The sequence below is a fragment of the Odontomachus brunneus genome, unplaced genomic scaffold (genome assembly GCF_010583005.1).
Source record: "Odontomachus brunneus isolate Ranch 3 - 2012 unplaced genomic scaffold, Obru_v1 Obru_scaffold_169, whole genome shotgun sequence".
Lineage (NCBI taxonomy): Eukaryota > Metazoa > Arthropoda > Insecta > Hymenoptera > Formicidae > Odontomachus > Odontomachus brunneus.
In genome coordinates, this window is record NW_022639619.1 from 525,937 (window position 1) to 542,864 (window position 16,928).

General features: G+C 43.2%; 1 protein-coding gene across 7 annotated transcripts in view; it reads left to right on the top strand.

Annotated features, from left to right (window-relative positions):
- LOC116851239 overlaps positions 1–16,928 on the top strand; it is a 42,909-nt gene that overhangs the window by 10,287 nt on the left and 15,694 nt on the right. The window contains exons 1-3 of one of the 7 annotated variants that reach the window (XM_032830476.1): positions 14,727–14,846; positions 15,898–16,008; positions 16,565–16,602. The exons of 3 other annotated variants lie outside the window; for them this stretch is intronic. The gene's annotated coding sequence lies outside the window, so the exon portion shown is untranslated. Of the gene's footprint in view, positions 1–14,710; positions 16,603–16,928 lie in introns of those variants that run through there. 3 more of the 7 variants (XM_032830475.1, XM_032830478.1, XM_032830474.1) reach the window with 3 other exon arrangements.

The following is a 16,928-nucleotide window of genomic DNA, read 5'->3' on the forward strand; positions in this document are numbered from 1 at the left end:
AGAGAGAGAGAGAGAGAGAGAGAGAGAGAGAGAGACGAAGAAGAAGTGAGAGAGAGAGTCGGGGAGAAAGAGAGGGAGAGAGAGAGATAAAAAAGAAAAAAAGTCATGTAAACGCATCGTGGTAATATCCGCGACCGAATCTACTTCGGAATTCTCAGAGCCTCGTGACGTCATTACCCTCATTAGAATAATTGAGAATGCCGCTCGCTAATTACGATGCGAGAGTCCCTCGGCGTAGCGCATAATTTTTTCCGCTGTCTCCGACGTCGAATCCGCGGGCTCGGGCTTCCGCCCTGAAAATAAGAAGGAAATTTCAGCGGGATTCTGTCGTCCCGTTAATTATGACGGCCTTTAGCCGGCGGCGTGTGGGAATGGGAAAAGCTGGAACTTTCATTACGATCGATGCAGCGTTCTCTCCTTCGCCTCTCTCCGAAATAAAAAGGGACAGATGCATGCGCCCGATTAAATCGTGTGTTAATTGTGCGCAGAGCTCGTAAGAAACTTGTAATTAATCGAATCTAAACACACTCGGCTAGCAGAAGGAAAACTTTCTGACTTCGGGATAACCGATTTCACTGTAATTTTATGCGCGATCAATTGCATTCACAGCGAAAGGAATACCGTGAAAAAGTCTCGAGAAACATATACAAGGTTTCTCAAACAACATAAATGTTTAAAATATGTCTCAGAGACATTCTAAGGGCATTTAGTAGGACAAGTGGGACGTCTTTCAGACGTCTCCTAGATGTCATTTACATATTTATGCTGTATGGATTTATACGCGATAAATAATCGGTAGTACCCGCATACCATTTTTCACGGACTCTTCACAATTGGCCGTAGTTAGGCGAGAATGGTCCAACCCGCATGAAGTGCGTTTCGAGAAAAATGAAAATTAAGATTTTGACAGTTTATAGTCAATTTTTCTCTTTATAAGAAAAAGTATTCATTGTCAAGCTTAATCCTTAAAAGATGGGCAAAAAAGACGCAACTAGTAAAAAGCGCAACTAGTAGAAAAATAAAAAAAGTTTGTTAATTAATTTAAGGTTTGGATCTTTTTTGTTTGATATAGAAAGACGTATATGAACTACCCATTAGTAACAAAAGTTCGAATATCCTAATTTTGTGAGAGTCGAACCACTCTTGAGTAATCATATCACTAATTATGAATTTTCTCAAATGCACCGACGCGCTGCTTTCGATATGTCGAGAGACTCACATATTATTGATTGTTCCGTTACGCAAATTCCTAATTACTATCTCAGACGACCATGCGCGGCAAGTACGAACGCGGCGTTATACAACAATAAATAAAACCGTACACGGGGCACACAGTTTGCAATTTTACGCAGCCCGTCATTAGCGGTCGTAGATTAATATTAAAACCCATTTATCCCTGTGGCAAATTTTATCGTCACTCACGCGCCGACCGAAGGAGCAATTATTCGCGGGAGCTCCATCAGCGTTAAGGATCCCCTTCGAGGCGCCGAGATTGCGTCGTGATTTGCATCCTCAGTCCTTGTTCCGGTTCTATTAAAAAATATGTCAGCGCACGGAGCGGATGCTAATATAATTTCACGTGTGGTTGCATTCGCTGTCCATCTCTCCCTCTCACTGCCGGCACATCTCTTCTTATTTCTCTGCTCTCGAGCGGAAAACGGTCGCGTCCTCTAAAACTTCTTTCATCCGACACGTCTAGCTTCTTACGAAAAACAACAACACCGTGCCGAGCTCGTTGCACCCGGTATCATCGCGGTATGATTTGCGGGCTGGATCTCCATCGGCTGTCAGTCACGTTATCAAGAAGCGAGTCACGCGAGCGGCTCCCTTCTCAAGTGACGCCATTATAGTGGAGGATATTGAACCTTGTACCGCAGATAGCCGTCCGTGACGCAGTAACGCTCTCCCCTTCTCCCTCTCTTTCTCTCTCATTCCCTCTCGCGATTATGAAAACGCGATTGAATGACTGAAAAGGGACAGCTTTCGAAAGCGCGGCGGTGTTCTCGGTAGAATCGGATCTCGTTCCAGTTTCCAGAGCGAGCACACGCGAGCGCGCTTTCGACGAAACGAACGGAAAATAATCTCGCGCGCGGGGAAACGCGCCGCCCTCAGCTCTCTCAAAGTTTTCATCTTTTCACCGATCCGTGGCAGGTCGAAAGGAAAAAGTTCCCGAAACTCTCCTCCCAGCCGCGCGCCTGCGGCGGATGCGGGGTCTCGCGCGCGCCCTGTTACTACCCTTCTCGCCGTGTCGTGATTTACGCCCCCTATTCCTCCTTCCCCGGCCTCGTATATAATTACGCTATTTTCTCGCGAGGCAAACCGTATTTCTTCGTCCCTGGAGACGCGCCAGGGAGCAAAAGTGCACGTCACAGGGGTGCAGTCGGGGCTGCACCGTTGGAGCGTGAGGAAGACGGAGTGGGGACCGTCCGGCGAAGGGAAGACGAGGAGGAGAGCGAAAGGACGCGACGGCATGCACACGAGCGAAGGGGGTTTGCCAGGGTGATGACCCTTTGGGCGTACCTCGAAACCCTACGTCCTGATATCGGCGCGATGTTCTCCCTCACACGAACGGACACACGCGAACCGTCTCTTTCCCCATACATCACCCTTTCTCTCCTTCTCCGACCCGGTATTTGGCTCTATCTTCCCTCTCGCCTGTCCGTTCGCTCCTAAACGTCTCTTTCTCTTCCTCTGCCTCCCTCTGTCCCTCCGCTGCTTCGTCTCCTCGCTCTTTTATCTTTTCGCGGGTGGGCGGTAGGTAGTTCGAGCGCGTGGGCAGACGGGCGGAAGAAAAAGAGAGGATCTCCTCTCTCGCGAGGATTCGTGCCGGAACGTCGAGCATTCAGACCTTCGGGACGTCCCTTCGGGATTTCCTTTCCTCGCTTGCTCGGCGAGAACGTATCGCGAGCGTGACGAGACGAGGCAAGGCAAGGCAAGGCAAGAGGAAGACGGGGAGGGGTACACTGGTTCGCTGTAATATTTATCGATCGACGATGGACGTACCTGTCTGCGGACTCTGTCCGGCGTAAGAACTAATTCGTATGCAAGCGCTCTGATTGCGCTCGGTAATACGTAGACGTGTGTTTGCGAGGCAGCACGTAGTAGTACTGATCATTACTACGTGCGTAGTAGTAATGATCGTGCACCAGCAGGTGTCTGTATGCGTTCTTGCAACTGAATAATTAAATCAGAGCTCCGTTGAAGTTGAAAGTTGCTCTAACCGGCGATTGTTGATCATTATAACAAGCTTGATTCTAACAATTGAACGATCAACCGTGACGACTATTAACATTTGTACGTGTGTGGCTTTCGTCTGTTGCACCGGCGAATCTGTGCAGTCTCACTTTCGTCGCGTCGCGAATCGTTAAACGTTCGTTCACCATGTGCGAATTCTCCGGACTGGCCCCGTTTAGAATGGAGCAAATGCGCGCCAGCGTGGGAGGTGCGTGATCCTGCGGCATCCGATGTGTGTTTACAGATTCTTTTATAGAACGCGGATTTCCCAACGCTTCACGCGCCGCGTGTGTGCATACGCCTGTAAACTTTTTGCGCGCCGGGGCCAAAACGCCGCGGGAGAAGTGTAACAGAGCCAAAGAATCGAGCGGTAGATCACAATGGGAAGTCATATTTCTCTACACCAGGTAAACTGCCCTACATCGTGAAGATTGTCGGCAGTCTGTGAATAAACGAAACGAGAGAAGGGGCGTCGAGTATCCTCGCGAACGACAAACGCGATGAGAGATGTCATGCTTTCGCGAAAACGATTAATCCATCTCACCTTTTTCTTCATCGCGCATACGATTTATATATTTGCATACGATTTCTCGAAATCCGAGGTTCGTCGCGCTCTGTACTCTCCTTCTCGGATAATATTTCTCTCCGGGACGTTCCGATATATCACGTGCTCCAGAAATATTTTCATTTCGCGAAAGCAGACATTTTTTCCCGCTGCTCCGTTGTTTCAATGCGTTTGTCTTGCTCCGCTTATTTTGTCTCTCTCTCTCTCTCTCTCTCTCTCTCTCTCTCTCTCTCTCTCTCTCTCCCCTGTTTCTTTCTTCTTGCCACTGCTCGGCGCCCGGTCGACGCATTGGGAAAGACGATGCGTCGACGACGACGACGACGACGACGACGACGATGTCGTCGGCGCTCCGCCGTTTAAATATAAACTCGAGCGCAGAAGTGGCCGGCTTCCAGTTGGGACGTCGCGACGCTCGTGGGATAGACACACGAGAGACAAAAAGCTCTTGCCGGTACTAGAAGTGCAAAGAGTACATCTTGGTTCGTGCGTGTGTGCGTGTGTGCGTATTCGTGTCAGAAGCACACGCACTCTCCGCAAACGCACGCCCGGATCGGTCCTCAGACTGACTTGGCGCCGCGATCAGTAACGCAGACGTCGCGAAATTCGAGTTTAGAAGCAAGTTGACGATCCGTTATCTTGAAATTCGGATTCTCCGGGAGCTCTTAAAGTAGAACACAATGCTACTTTCTTGACTATCTTGAGTAATCGCGCCAAGTTCAGCGACGCACCAGCGAAATCCGGCGACGTCAACGACAACGTCCAGATAAAGCGGACGCAGCGAACGTACCGTAAAATTTTATCTTTCTCTCTACTTGGACCTGGAAATTTCAAATAGAACAATGTCGCTCTAAATTACTGCAAGAAGTAGCCAATCGTCGAGCTTGGCATCGCGAGCGAGACTCCGCATTGTTCGACTCGGCTGGCCTGCTGGTAGTGGTGATCGCATTGTGACCGTTTTATTTCGGACTTGAGCGTTCGAGATAGTAGAATTTTGCCGCACGCAGAATTCAGGACAACGTCCGGGAGAGTGCGTGCTGCTGCGTACGTCGTCTTCACGGACGCAGAAGAGTCTCATACGGTGAATGCGACGACAGTGGCGTCGAGAATAAAACGCGGCGACTGTCTCTCTTAAATCGTCCGTTGGGTTCGCGCGAGCGTTCGATCGGCGGCGGCGATTAATCATCGTCATTATCCGAGCGCTGCATCCGAGAGAAAGGCAATGCCACTGACGAGGGAATCAACGGCGTCGACGCCAGAATGTCGTATCCTTGATCCCCGCGCTTCACCCCGGCGAACGGTTTAATGCCTGTCCGTGCGTTTGCCCTGAATGGAAGATTTATTAAGTAACCTGGCTTCTCCCGGTGTTCATCGGCTTCTCGGATAATCGAACGCGCGATGTGCACAGACGTGGCGAGCCATTCACAAGCGCGACGAGTGCAGCGAGAATCAAAACGACCAAGAAGAAATGTCCAACGCTCGAGTTGAATCTCTTGGTACCTCTCGGTCCTCTGACCGCACGGTAATTCCAACGATCATATCCTAGCGCCATCGGCGACATGTCCTCCAAAGTCAAGCAACAGATTCGCATAACGATCTTCTTCAACGACGGCATCGTGGTGATTTACATCTGAATCGCGACAACGGCGACGGAGCTACACAGCACCGAAGACGGAGACCTGCGATCATCGGGATCGACGTTCGGTATCGGCGAGGAACTCGTGAAAATTCCAAGGAGCAAGGACACCGAGGCAGCGAGAGGAGAAGAAACTTGGCCGACAGGATCACGGAAGAGGAGACGCAACGGGGCAACAGCGGAGGAAAGGCGAGCGCTTCTCTTTGAGCCGCCACTTAGAAAACGTTAGTCGAATCACTTAGCCGGTCGTTGCACCGCGGCTGGCCGCTTCGACGATAAAGGAACCGATCGGGCGTGCACAGGATCGGCCAACCACGAAGCGACTGCTGCTCGGCCGCGAATAAAAAGCGCGGTAGCGATCTAGCGCGACAATCGGGTCGAGAGAAAGTGAGTCGTGTGAGAGCGAACCCGAAGGATACACTCCTGTGGTGTGGTGTGTGTCTTTGTGCGAGGACGAGGACTGGAATTTTCGAGCGCCGCGATCGGAATTTTACATGTCGGTGTTGAAAAAGCCGGCTGGATAACTCGATCATTTTCGCTCCAACGTCTAGTAATGATGCCACACGATCGTAGAAACGGTTGAATCGTTTGTAGATTATTTCCCGAAAGGATCGCGAGAGAAGAGTCGTCGGTATTCTGTGGACCGAGTACATACGATCGATAAATTGTCCCGTCGAGTGAGGAACTAGACGTAGCTCCACCGTGTGGATGTAGAGACTTCATTATAGATATCGTGGCGTTTTGCTTAGTTGTGAGAATAGTCTGTACGCGGAATAAGATATGCGCGCGATGCGACCGGATTGGCGATAATCGAAAGAGTCGGAGAAGAGCGACGTGAATGCTTCAACCGTTGGTAGATTAGTCGCAACGTATTTGGAATAAGCCGTGAATCTAGGCGAGTTGACGCGAGGACGACGGTGGACGAGGAAGACAGGTGGATAGCTCCCGAGAACGTTCAGGATTTTACTGGATTTAGTGAGCCACTTCGCTGGATGAGTTCTGTACTTTCTAATCCAGCGAGTACTCTGCCTTTGGCCGCACTGCCTCTTACTAATAAGCGATCAGCTGGTGAACGTCTCAAACGGGCGCAATTGAGGCCACCGCTGTGGTGCATCACTGCACCGATTGCGGAGGGGCATCCTCGCGACGCTTCAGCCACTAGCTTTCGTTTGGCCCGGCCGAGTACGTCGTCCTCGAGGACGTTCCGTCGGCTTTCATTCTGTTTTGTCTTTCTCTCGCGAGTTCGGCTGGAAAATCCGCGTGCGCCCGTCAGAGTGTCTCGAGGTTCTCACCGAGGTTTTTCACACGATTTCGCAAAGCGAATCAGCATGACGTGCTTCTCGCCACCTAAACGAGCCACACCTGCGCTCGTCCCGGCGGTAGCACACTATTCACGTAATTTTCATGCGCCAATTTTCAAGCGAGTAACGGTCGTCAACACAGTATCCGTGGTTTTTCTACCCTTGCCTCTGAAAATTACGCCCAAGTCGTAAGAGCGACTTGCAGAGGAGCTTCCTAATAGCTGCTAAGATAAAAGCACTAATGCCTGGATACTGATAACACTAGTATCTAACTTTGAACATTCTTATTGTTTTGGTTTCTCTCTAAGTACGAATAGTTAAACTTTTAATACAATATACATACGTTCAATAGAATATACATACGTATATCTTATGTTGAAAGTTTAAATATTCGTATTTAACCCTATAACTGCCCTGAATATCTGGAAAAAATTCACCCAGTCCAACATTTCAGACGTTACCGTTCTTAAAAACATGTGTTTTGTCTTATCATTATAACTTTTTTCAACTTTACTGAATCGTAGAAACATTAGTAGATTCATGTTTCTTGATGTTTTCTACACCGATTAAAAAAAGGATTGAATTTTGATCATTTTCCCAGAAGTTAAAAGCAAATTAAGGATTTAATTTTGATCATTTTTCCAGAAGTTAGAAGCAAATAAAAATGAAATTTACCTATTTATTTAGGATTCTATGATCAAAACAATATATAAAAAAAAAGATATGGTGTACATAACTAGAGATATTTGTGAACAGCATTGCAACTTAGTTATCTTTGCGTTATGGTATGTGTACGGTTGATATGGCTCAGTTAGTTTGGTATATCAACTACGTCAATCTAATTGCACATGATTCGGTTAGCAACCAGAAATCGGTTGGAGTGACATTTACTATGGGTAAATTCACACTCTGGTTGGAGTAACCAGATATCGTCACTGCAATTCAGCAATTGCTCTGTGGCTGCAGCAACCGCATAATTAGTTGCTCCGTATTTTACTATTGAACCTGGTTTGCATAACCAGATGTATGCGTGGGCCAACCATACCATTTTCTCCGTGTAAGAATGTCCAGAATTGAGTGCCAATATCATCAGCGGCCAGACATTAGTATTTTTACTTTACGTTGCTCGGGGGATATCAAGAAAAATGATTTCGCGGCAAAAAATTCCTAATCTCGAATATTACTACGATATACATTTTTTTAGAAGATTTAAACTAGTCATGTGACTAACGATGAGAGAGATCGTTGTTACAAAGTTCGAAAATCTAATAGACAAATCATTTTGTACACATTTATCGCAAGTATTATGTACATTGAATATATGTACATATAAGTACATTGTAAGTACTGTGAATGGCAATCGTTGCGAGGTACTTTGCATTTTTTGCATTTTATGTGCCGCAGGATACGTTAAGATGTACTCGAGTACTTTCCATTTGTGCAGAATTCAATTATACGTGTCTGAGGTAAGCCGGCGATTCAATTCCGGACACGTCGGAAATAATCCCGATGTACGATCACTTCGATTCGGCATTAATATTCAAGAAATAACGCAGATTCTTAGAACATATCCGAATGGTATTCCTCGGAGGGAGATTACGACGAGCTAATCGGCTAGGAAGGATATTTGATTGTGTAAGATTGCGCGAGCAATGCGCGTGTGCTCGTTGCGTACTTCCTGCACAGCAACCTTGAGAGTAGAATTGTAATTGTAACTGTATAATGCGACACACACACATTATCGACCTTTAATCGCGTGTCTCGCTCACAAATTCCGAGGTGCGATAAAAAACTGAATAATATTCTAATATTTTAAAATATATGGAAATAGAGAATTTATGGAAACAGATGTTCTGTGTGCACGATTGATAATGGTCTTCCAACTTTCAAACACGTAGTCATGTAACACCGCATGTGCGCGCACGACATGGATTTTCAAGACTTTTATACGACAATAAATTAATTACTGCCTACACATGATAGCGTATGTTAAATTTTTCCATCTTCACTGCGACATCGATTACACAGCCACACAAAAAAAAATTTTTGTTCTGATCTGGGGGTCGGACTATCTCTACTATATGTTTTTGGGGTTGCTGAATCTAAATCCGTGGCCTATTTAGCCCCATCAGATCAGGATTTTGACATAACCTCAAAAAAGCTATAATTTGAGCTATTAAAAGCTAATAACTAGAAAAATCAAATAAAAATCTATTAAACTTCAGCTTTTAAACCCTATAACCTATTTGAACATATAAACTTATTTACATAACCCCATAACTTACATAACTTCATGACCCTATAACCTATGGGAAAACATTTTTTACATAAAAATTCTGCCATAACTCCGAAAAACCCATATTTATATGTGCGTCTAACATCTTGAAATATGAGTTTTTCGGGGTTATGGCAGAATTTTTATGTAAAAAATTTTTTTCCATGGGTTACGGGGCCATGAGATTATGTAAGTTATGGGGTTATGTAAATAAGTTTATATGTTCAAATATAGGGTTTAAAAGCTGAAGTTTAATAGATTTTTATTTGATTTTTCTAGTTATTAGCTTTTAATAGCTCAAATTATGGGTTTTTTGAGGTTATGTCAAAATCCTGATCTGATGGGGCTGAATAGGCCACGGATTTAGATTCAGCAACCCCAAAAACATATGGTAGATATAGTCAGACCCCCAGATCAAAACAAAAATTTTTTTTTGTGTGGCTGTGTTATCAACCCACTCGACTCGCGTATATAACAGTGTATCTATATTATCTCGTATTAAAAATATATAATTATTGCGCCAACATGATTTTTGTGCCATCTGCAACCTTAACAGTGTTGTCTTTTCACCTAGGAAGTTATTATTATACAGTCAAGTCGTGCGCCAGCCATGTTGTCGCTAATAATCAGTAGTTTTAGTTAATACCTGCGGTTAGAGATACTGCAAGAAAAACTTGCAGATGATTAGAAGCACAACTATTCTCTGCTGAAGGTATGCACTTGTCTACTTCCAATCGGTAAAAAGCCACCGGTTTATCATCAGGATAAAATCGCTATCGCCGCGAACTATTCGAGATACTCTGAACACGTACGGCTTTCGGTTAGAAACGAGGAAATTGATATCTGTTCATTCTGTTTCCTTCGTGGACTCTATCGCGGGTCTTCAAGGCCGACGAGCTGGCGGTATAATGGGATGGCATCTATCCCGTGATTCCTTGTAATTCTGAACAGGCAGTGTTGAATGCCCCGCAAATTTGGAGCAAATCCAGAAGTCTTAGCCTGAAAGTCGGGCTTTGACGTCCATGGATGCTTCTTTTTTTCTTCTTTCGGGATTAATGCAGTAGTTCATTAGCGAGAGAACGTGATGCAAAATCGTCATATTGTTTCGCTTCGTCGCGAAAATTTAACGATCACAGACACGAGTCAGGTTCTTCTGTGTACATCTCTATGTGTAACCGCATATATTGTTCAATACTTCTTGAAACATTATTGAAGAGAGAGAGTCAGCGAGATATATGATGTTGCTTTGACGTATCGTGTAATTTAAAGGAACGCCCTCGTAAATCATCGTCGTGTTACTCGTTATTAGATTAGGTTGATGCTTCTGGTACTTGAATGTGCTCCTCGTCCCGAAATAACTGCGTACATCCTCGTCGCTATAATTTTGCTCGTTGCTTGTCTATCGATGACCTGCGATGAACCGTCATTGTAGTCAGTCGTGTACGAGCATCTTTATGAAGCGGATATAATAATGCGTGGCAAAGTAATTAGCAAAGAATCAGACTAAAGCAATTTATGTATAATGGAAGTTTTATATATATATATATATATATATATATATTTATTTATTTATTTATTTATCACTTTCTATAAATACGAAAGGACTTTCCTAAAGTACGTTCAAAAGTCTAATATAAAGATAGCGCGAATTTAGCCAAATTTTTATTACCGTAAAACTATAACGGCTCTAGAGGATTCAAACTAATAACTATTACTAAAGACAATAAGAGCCATATAAAAATTTATTTAAATTTTAATTTTAATAAAAACTTAATTTATTTTTTGATTATTTTTTTATTATACGTAAATCATAAGCGCTTAGCATCAGCGATTTGGCTCTTATTGTCCTTAGTAATAGTTATTAGTTTTATTACCGTATTTCAGAACCATTCTTTATTAGATGAAGTATAATGACGGTTAGTTTTTGTTTGATAGTACGCCAAAGTGGATTCTGCGAACGATAGATCCTGCATACGGTCACACCAGCAGACTAAACTGAACGATTTCATTGTTTTTCGCATGTTTTAGCATGATTTCGCTGCAGTCTGAAGGACTTTTAGCATTTTATTTAACCGCCGATAAATGATTTTATAACCTAGATCTATCACTTCATTCCAAAAACAAGAGAACAGTCCCGTTCTCTTTGGCAGACGGATTACTCTATACTGTCATATTTTATTTAATAATAGGTGGCTCTAAAATACAAAGATTTGGCCAAATTCGCGCTATCTTTGTATTATAGGTTACGTAATTGTTGAACGACCCAGACACTTATTACTACTAATAAGTATCATATTTATAGAGAGCTAAAACCAAGTATCAATAGGAAAATATTTATTAACATCTCACTCGTTGGAAACCATCTCCGCGGAGACTCCGCGACGTTAGGAGTTTAAGTCGCATCGTATTAATGAAATTCACTGAGCGCCGAGCTGTTCCTGTCACGGAAAGTTCAATGCGCTGAATTTATTTTACGCGCAACGGCAATACGGACTGCACGGCAACTCGATCGTCGTACACAACGACGAAGTAGATTTCGTTGGGACGTATAAAACAATGACCATTCTCCATTAGACCTTACTCAGTGTTCCATTTACAGTATGTCGATAACCTCACACGTGTTTCTTGCAACATACTTCCGTTTAGTATCTATTCGTGACGCTTTTTTGTACGCTCTGGCACAACGAAAGAATGTCGCTCTCTCATGTGATTTAAAGAGATACATGCAACCGTTTTTTTCATGTAACACTGTGAAGCGTCAGAATCCGATTTTTTAATATTTCCTATTAATATTTCTTATTTCTAATTTTTTCATTGTAACTTCATTGAATCGCAAAAACATAAGTAGATTCATATTTCTCAATGTTTCGAAAATTAAAAGTAGAAAAAAAAGCATTTAACATTTGCTATTTTTACAAAAGTTATGAACAAATGAAAATGCGCTAAGTAAAACTTATCTATGTTAAGATTTACGTAACTTTCTGATGCTTAGGGTTTTAGCGTTTAGCGCACCGTCCTCCCCGACTCTGTTATAAGTCTGCCGCGCTTTCATATTTCATAGTTAAGTTACAAACATAGGTAAGTTACAAACATTAGCGTCGATAGAGTCATTAATACTTGATGTGCTCTAGTATGATGCGTAACATTCGTGAAAACGGAGAACAAGCGGCAGAAACACGTTGGATTTCCGCATAATGTCAGGAACGTCAGGAACTTCGTTATCGCGTTGAAGACGATACTCACGGTTAAACGAGGCGTGACGGAATTCAGGCTACGCGCAAACGAACGACAATGATCTTGACCTCGCGACACATACGAATAACCTCGCGCTCGCAGCCGAGGCCACCGTGCATACGCGAGTGTCGTATTAGGAAGGGGAAACTTAAACGTTGTCATTAATAAACATGAAAGCGGACGACAGTAACAAACGTATGGGATCGTAATCGCGCTTCGTCGCTTTATATGACAATCATGATAAGCTCGAATTACGTTCATATTTTCGATCAATTTTTCGCAACCAGATCGAGAGTGCGACGATGATAACGTTACTTGCTGCCGTAATTTGTGCGCCGTATCGTATAATTTATATCACAATATATTATAACACGCGCAGCGGAATAAAGTATCTCTCTTTCTCTCTATTTTGTCATTATCACGATGTATTTTTGCAAGGGATACTACATATAATCCGTCTCATAGCGGTCAAAAATTTGAGATTGCTGATAAAAATGTTTATCAAGAATAATTACCTGGATTATCATCCAGCAACTCGACCGTCAATATCGTCGAATAATATTATCATCCAGATAATAATATCCAGATAATAATAGATTCTTGATAAACATTTTTATTGGTGATTTGAAATTTTTGAGCGGTATCTAATTTTTAAAATACATATTTCTCATCACAACAATATGTATGCACAAAGCATCTGACGAGACAGAAATCAACGAATACGATTTGAGTCATGCGAGAGAGACTGTGTAAACTGTGTATTGATGTCAGTCTGTAAGTCAGTCGTGTTAAAGAATTGCAAATAATGGTATCCTCTCAGCTGGTTCGAAACTTTTGTGCGAAGTATTGCGCGACCTTGAGCTGAAACGTGACGAGGTATTTTTAAATCGTTTATATCGGTGACTCAAGCGGATGTTCGATATGCATAGGCATGAAAAGGTAAAACCAATGAACTCTATGTCAATTGAAATTTGATTAGTGAAAGTAACTTTTCATCGAGATCAACAGAACATTACCAAATAGGAAAATAAGCAAAAAAAAATTTGGTAACTAGGGAGAAACTAGGAAATGTATAAATAATTAAAATTTTTTAATTCAAATCCATGAGACAGGGAATGACATATCCAGTTGTCAGAGGAATTTATAGCCTGTGTGAAGGTAGCCTCTGTACTTTAAAATTTGATAAAAATGGTTAGAGCTCTAGTTATTCCCCGAGGAGTTCTCAATTGATTTTAGTTTTAGTTCTGGCGTCTTCAGTAATCAAAAAGCTACTTGAGAAAAGGGGGTCAACTTCACGAAACTCTCTACTAAAATGTGCCAGAACTTTTTTGTTTCCGTTTGCATCGATTCGAGTGGTAAGAATAATCGGTAGAACTTTTCGGAGGGAGGAGGGAAGGCTATCAGAACTCTAAAGAAAATGACCAATTTGTGAAAAATAAATTACTTATTAAAAATGCTTTTTTTTTTAATCGGTCGATTTGTTCAAAATTTTGTGTAGCCTCTCATGAGTTCTACAAATTATCTTTCATATTCGACCCGCTAAAACCAAAAACTAGAATTCTGGTGATATCTCACTATAAAGAAATGCGAAATTGCCCTCTTCCCTTTTTTAAAATGACGTCTTGACTATTTTAGACGACGGAACTATTTCTAAAATTAATCGAGGACTGTTCGGGGGGCACTCAGAAATCTAACTTTTTATTTTTCAATTTTTGAAGGTAGGGAGCTAATTTCACATAGACGAATCTTTGGACGAGACGGATGATGCATTGGGAATATTTTTCACAGATGTATTAAATTGAGAGCTGTCTCTCCACGGACGTTATATGTATCCGTGGGGAAAATTAAAGATATATAATAAAATTTAGACGTAAACCTCGTAAGGTCGCGCGTATCTCGCTCGAACGGAGATGTATCCGCAGGATATAGTGGATCCACTGGCTAAGGAAGATAAAGATAGAGAGAGAGAGAGAGAGAGGGAGAGGGAGAAAACTAGAAGGCAGGAAACGAATACATATAAGTAGAGTAGAGCGAGACAAACAGGCGACATAAAAGTCACGGAGTCCTTCTTTACGAGATATCAGGTCGATAGATAATCTCGCGGCGGCGCTCGCCATCAGGACCGCCGTCCTGGACATTCAATTTCGTAAATGGCTGCGGAATCGCGTCCGTCGACGCTCATAAATCGCCGGGGCCTTATCGTGCGATTGCCAGTCGGCTAGCTCCTTCGGACTGATACGTCGCGAATCGAAAAGTCGGCTCGTACGTGTCGGTTCGCCGCGTGGTAACCGGAACCGGAAGCGACCGGGCGTGAATAACGCCGTGAGCCATCGCGTTCGTCGTCGTCGCCGCCGCCGCCGCCGCGGACGCGAAGCTCGCGGACTACGCATCAGGGACGTCCTATTACGCAATGCACGGATAGCGACATTGGTAACAATCATCGAATTACCTGCGAGTGCACCGCGATCGCTCGCAGTTTCGCGCGATACTCCGTGAACAGAGGCCTTGTTCAGCCTGGCGAGCGTATTCGCGTCGTAAACGCGGAGTCGAGCGGTGTCGCGTGCTCGCACATGAAAGAACGCTCGAACCGGCGATTCGAGGCCGGTGAGTTCGAGGTATCTCGACGTTCGCGCGCGAAAAGAGGCACCCCGGACTCTCTCGTCGTCGTCGTGAAATCGCGACGTGACGTGAGATGCATTTCCTCAGCGTGACTCAGAGAATTCGACTGACCGGTGTCACGTTGCTTCCTCATCGCCTCCGTGATCTGGGAATAATATCGTTAACTGTGTTAATTTGGCACGCGCGACTGACGTGACGTGACGAAGTGACTTCGCGGATCACGTAAATGCCGCCGTTGTTTTCACTCGGAAACTTATGCTCCGGTCGAGAGAAGCTAGGTCGGAGTGGTTAGAAAACACCGCTTCTTCCCGAACGTTCGCGCTGTGTGCATATAGTAAAATTTAATTAACCGGCCAGAATAATGCGTCACGTTGGTCCCCAAAGTTCTAAACATTGTTACGCTGCATTATTCGCGACTTATTTCTCCGGAGGCTCCGGAGAGTTCCCGAGAGCGCTGTCGAAACGTCCATGAGAGAGAAAGAAAACGTCGAATTTCGGAGAAATGATATTCCTCACGGATTTCGCTTGAGTATATCGATACTTTCAGGAATGTTGATTGTGTTTGAGTCACGGAGTCTCAATAATCTCAATAATATACGAGTAATTCCGCCGAAATTAAGCGCAAAGTTCGGCCGATTGAATGTAAATCCTAGTGACGCGTCGCTCGGGAAATCAACAATCGGTCGATCGCAGTTCTCATTCCGATAAAGCTCGACCGATACGATATCTAGGTTGGCGCATATAATTAACTCGTCGCTCTGGCATGTACGGATGACCCACTCGCGCGGAAAACGGTCATGCACTCTAAATACATCGGTCGCGGACGCTTTTAACCCTTTGTCCGAAAAGCATTTCGAGCTGTATACCATTCACTACATTATAAAGAGAATGCCCTCCCTCTCTTCATTGTGCTTCCTTTTATTTGCGGGCACACCTTTCGGCCCACTTTATATCGGATAAAACTGACCCCGATAATTCAGCGAAGCTTTCGAAGCACAAATTTCGAAAATAGAATTCTCGAAGGTAGAATTTTCAGGTCGTAAATGATCAAGAATCTTCGAGACTGCATTCGTTGATACGTACTTTTTCATTAAGACATATTAAAGGGATGCTGGAATCGATCGTAAATTACAAAAATATCGATAAGGTAAAGACGATTGTCATTGAGACAATCCTTTTCGTGCTCTTTGCACATATAAGTCTCAAGTAAATATGTATTGCTTTGTATTATCATATAAACATTTAATGGAAAACCTAATTACTAATATATGTAGAAATCTTTCTGCAGACTTTTCCGATATTTAGGTTTCTACATTCCGATGTAAAGATTTTTTGAAAATTTTCTGAGTGAACTTGCATTCAGTATAAGTTATAAACAAGTACAAGCTATAGATCTTTTGTGTCAGATGACTTACTTTAACTGACAGCGTCTAACTAATTTACACTTGGAATATTAACTTTGAAATTTTGTATCGTTTTTTTCATATATTGAGCAACGCTCCAATTCATTCTCGCACATATTTTTATCGCGTAAGAGAACTTGTAATTCTGTGCAACCAATACAACGTAAGCTTTGCAGAAAACAAAGTCGATAAATTTTCCAAATGTGGCATCCTCTTAAAAGAGAGTTTGAAAGAATAATAGGTCGATAAAATTTCGTCAGAAAAGAATAAGTCTCCTAGTTTTTCTTTCTTCAAACAAAGGTTGAAAACGCGTCGAGACATTGGAGCGTCATGTGAAGGTAACCTTCCTTGATTACCTTGATGACCTTATCTTGGTCATTATTTGTTTATATCAGTATGATACCATTAGTAAACAACTACTTAAGAGAAGTCTTAAGGTTCGTTTACGATGTGAAATATAAGCTTGATGTATGTAAAAGTTGGAATAAGAAATAAAAATAATCTATTTCGCTTACACGCCCTCCTATATTCTGACTTTCTTACATCAGAAGTATTTCTCGTAAGTAAGAGAAATATTTTTCATGTAAAGAAGAGGAGGACTAGAATATAGGGGGTGTGAGAAAGAGAGAGAGAGAGAGAGAGAGAGAGAGAGAGAGAGAGAGAG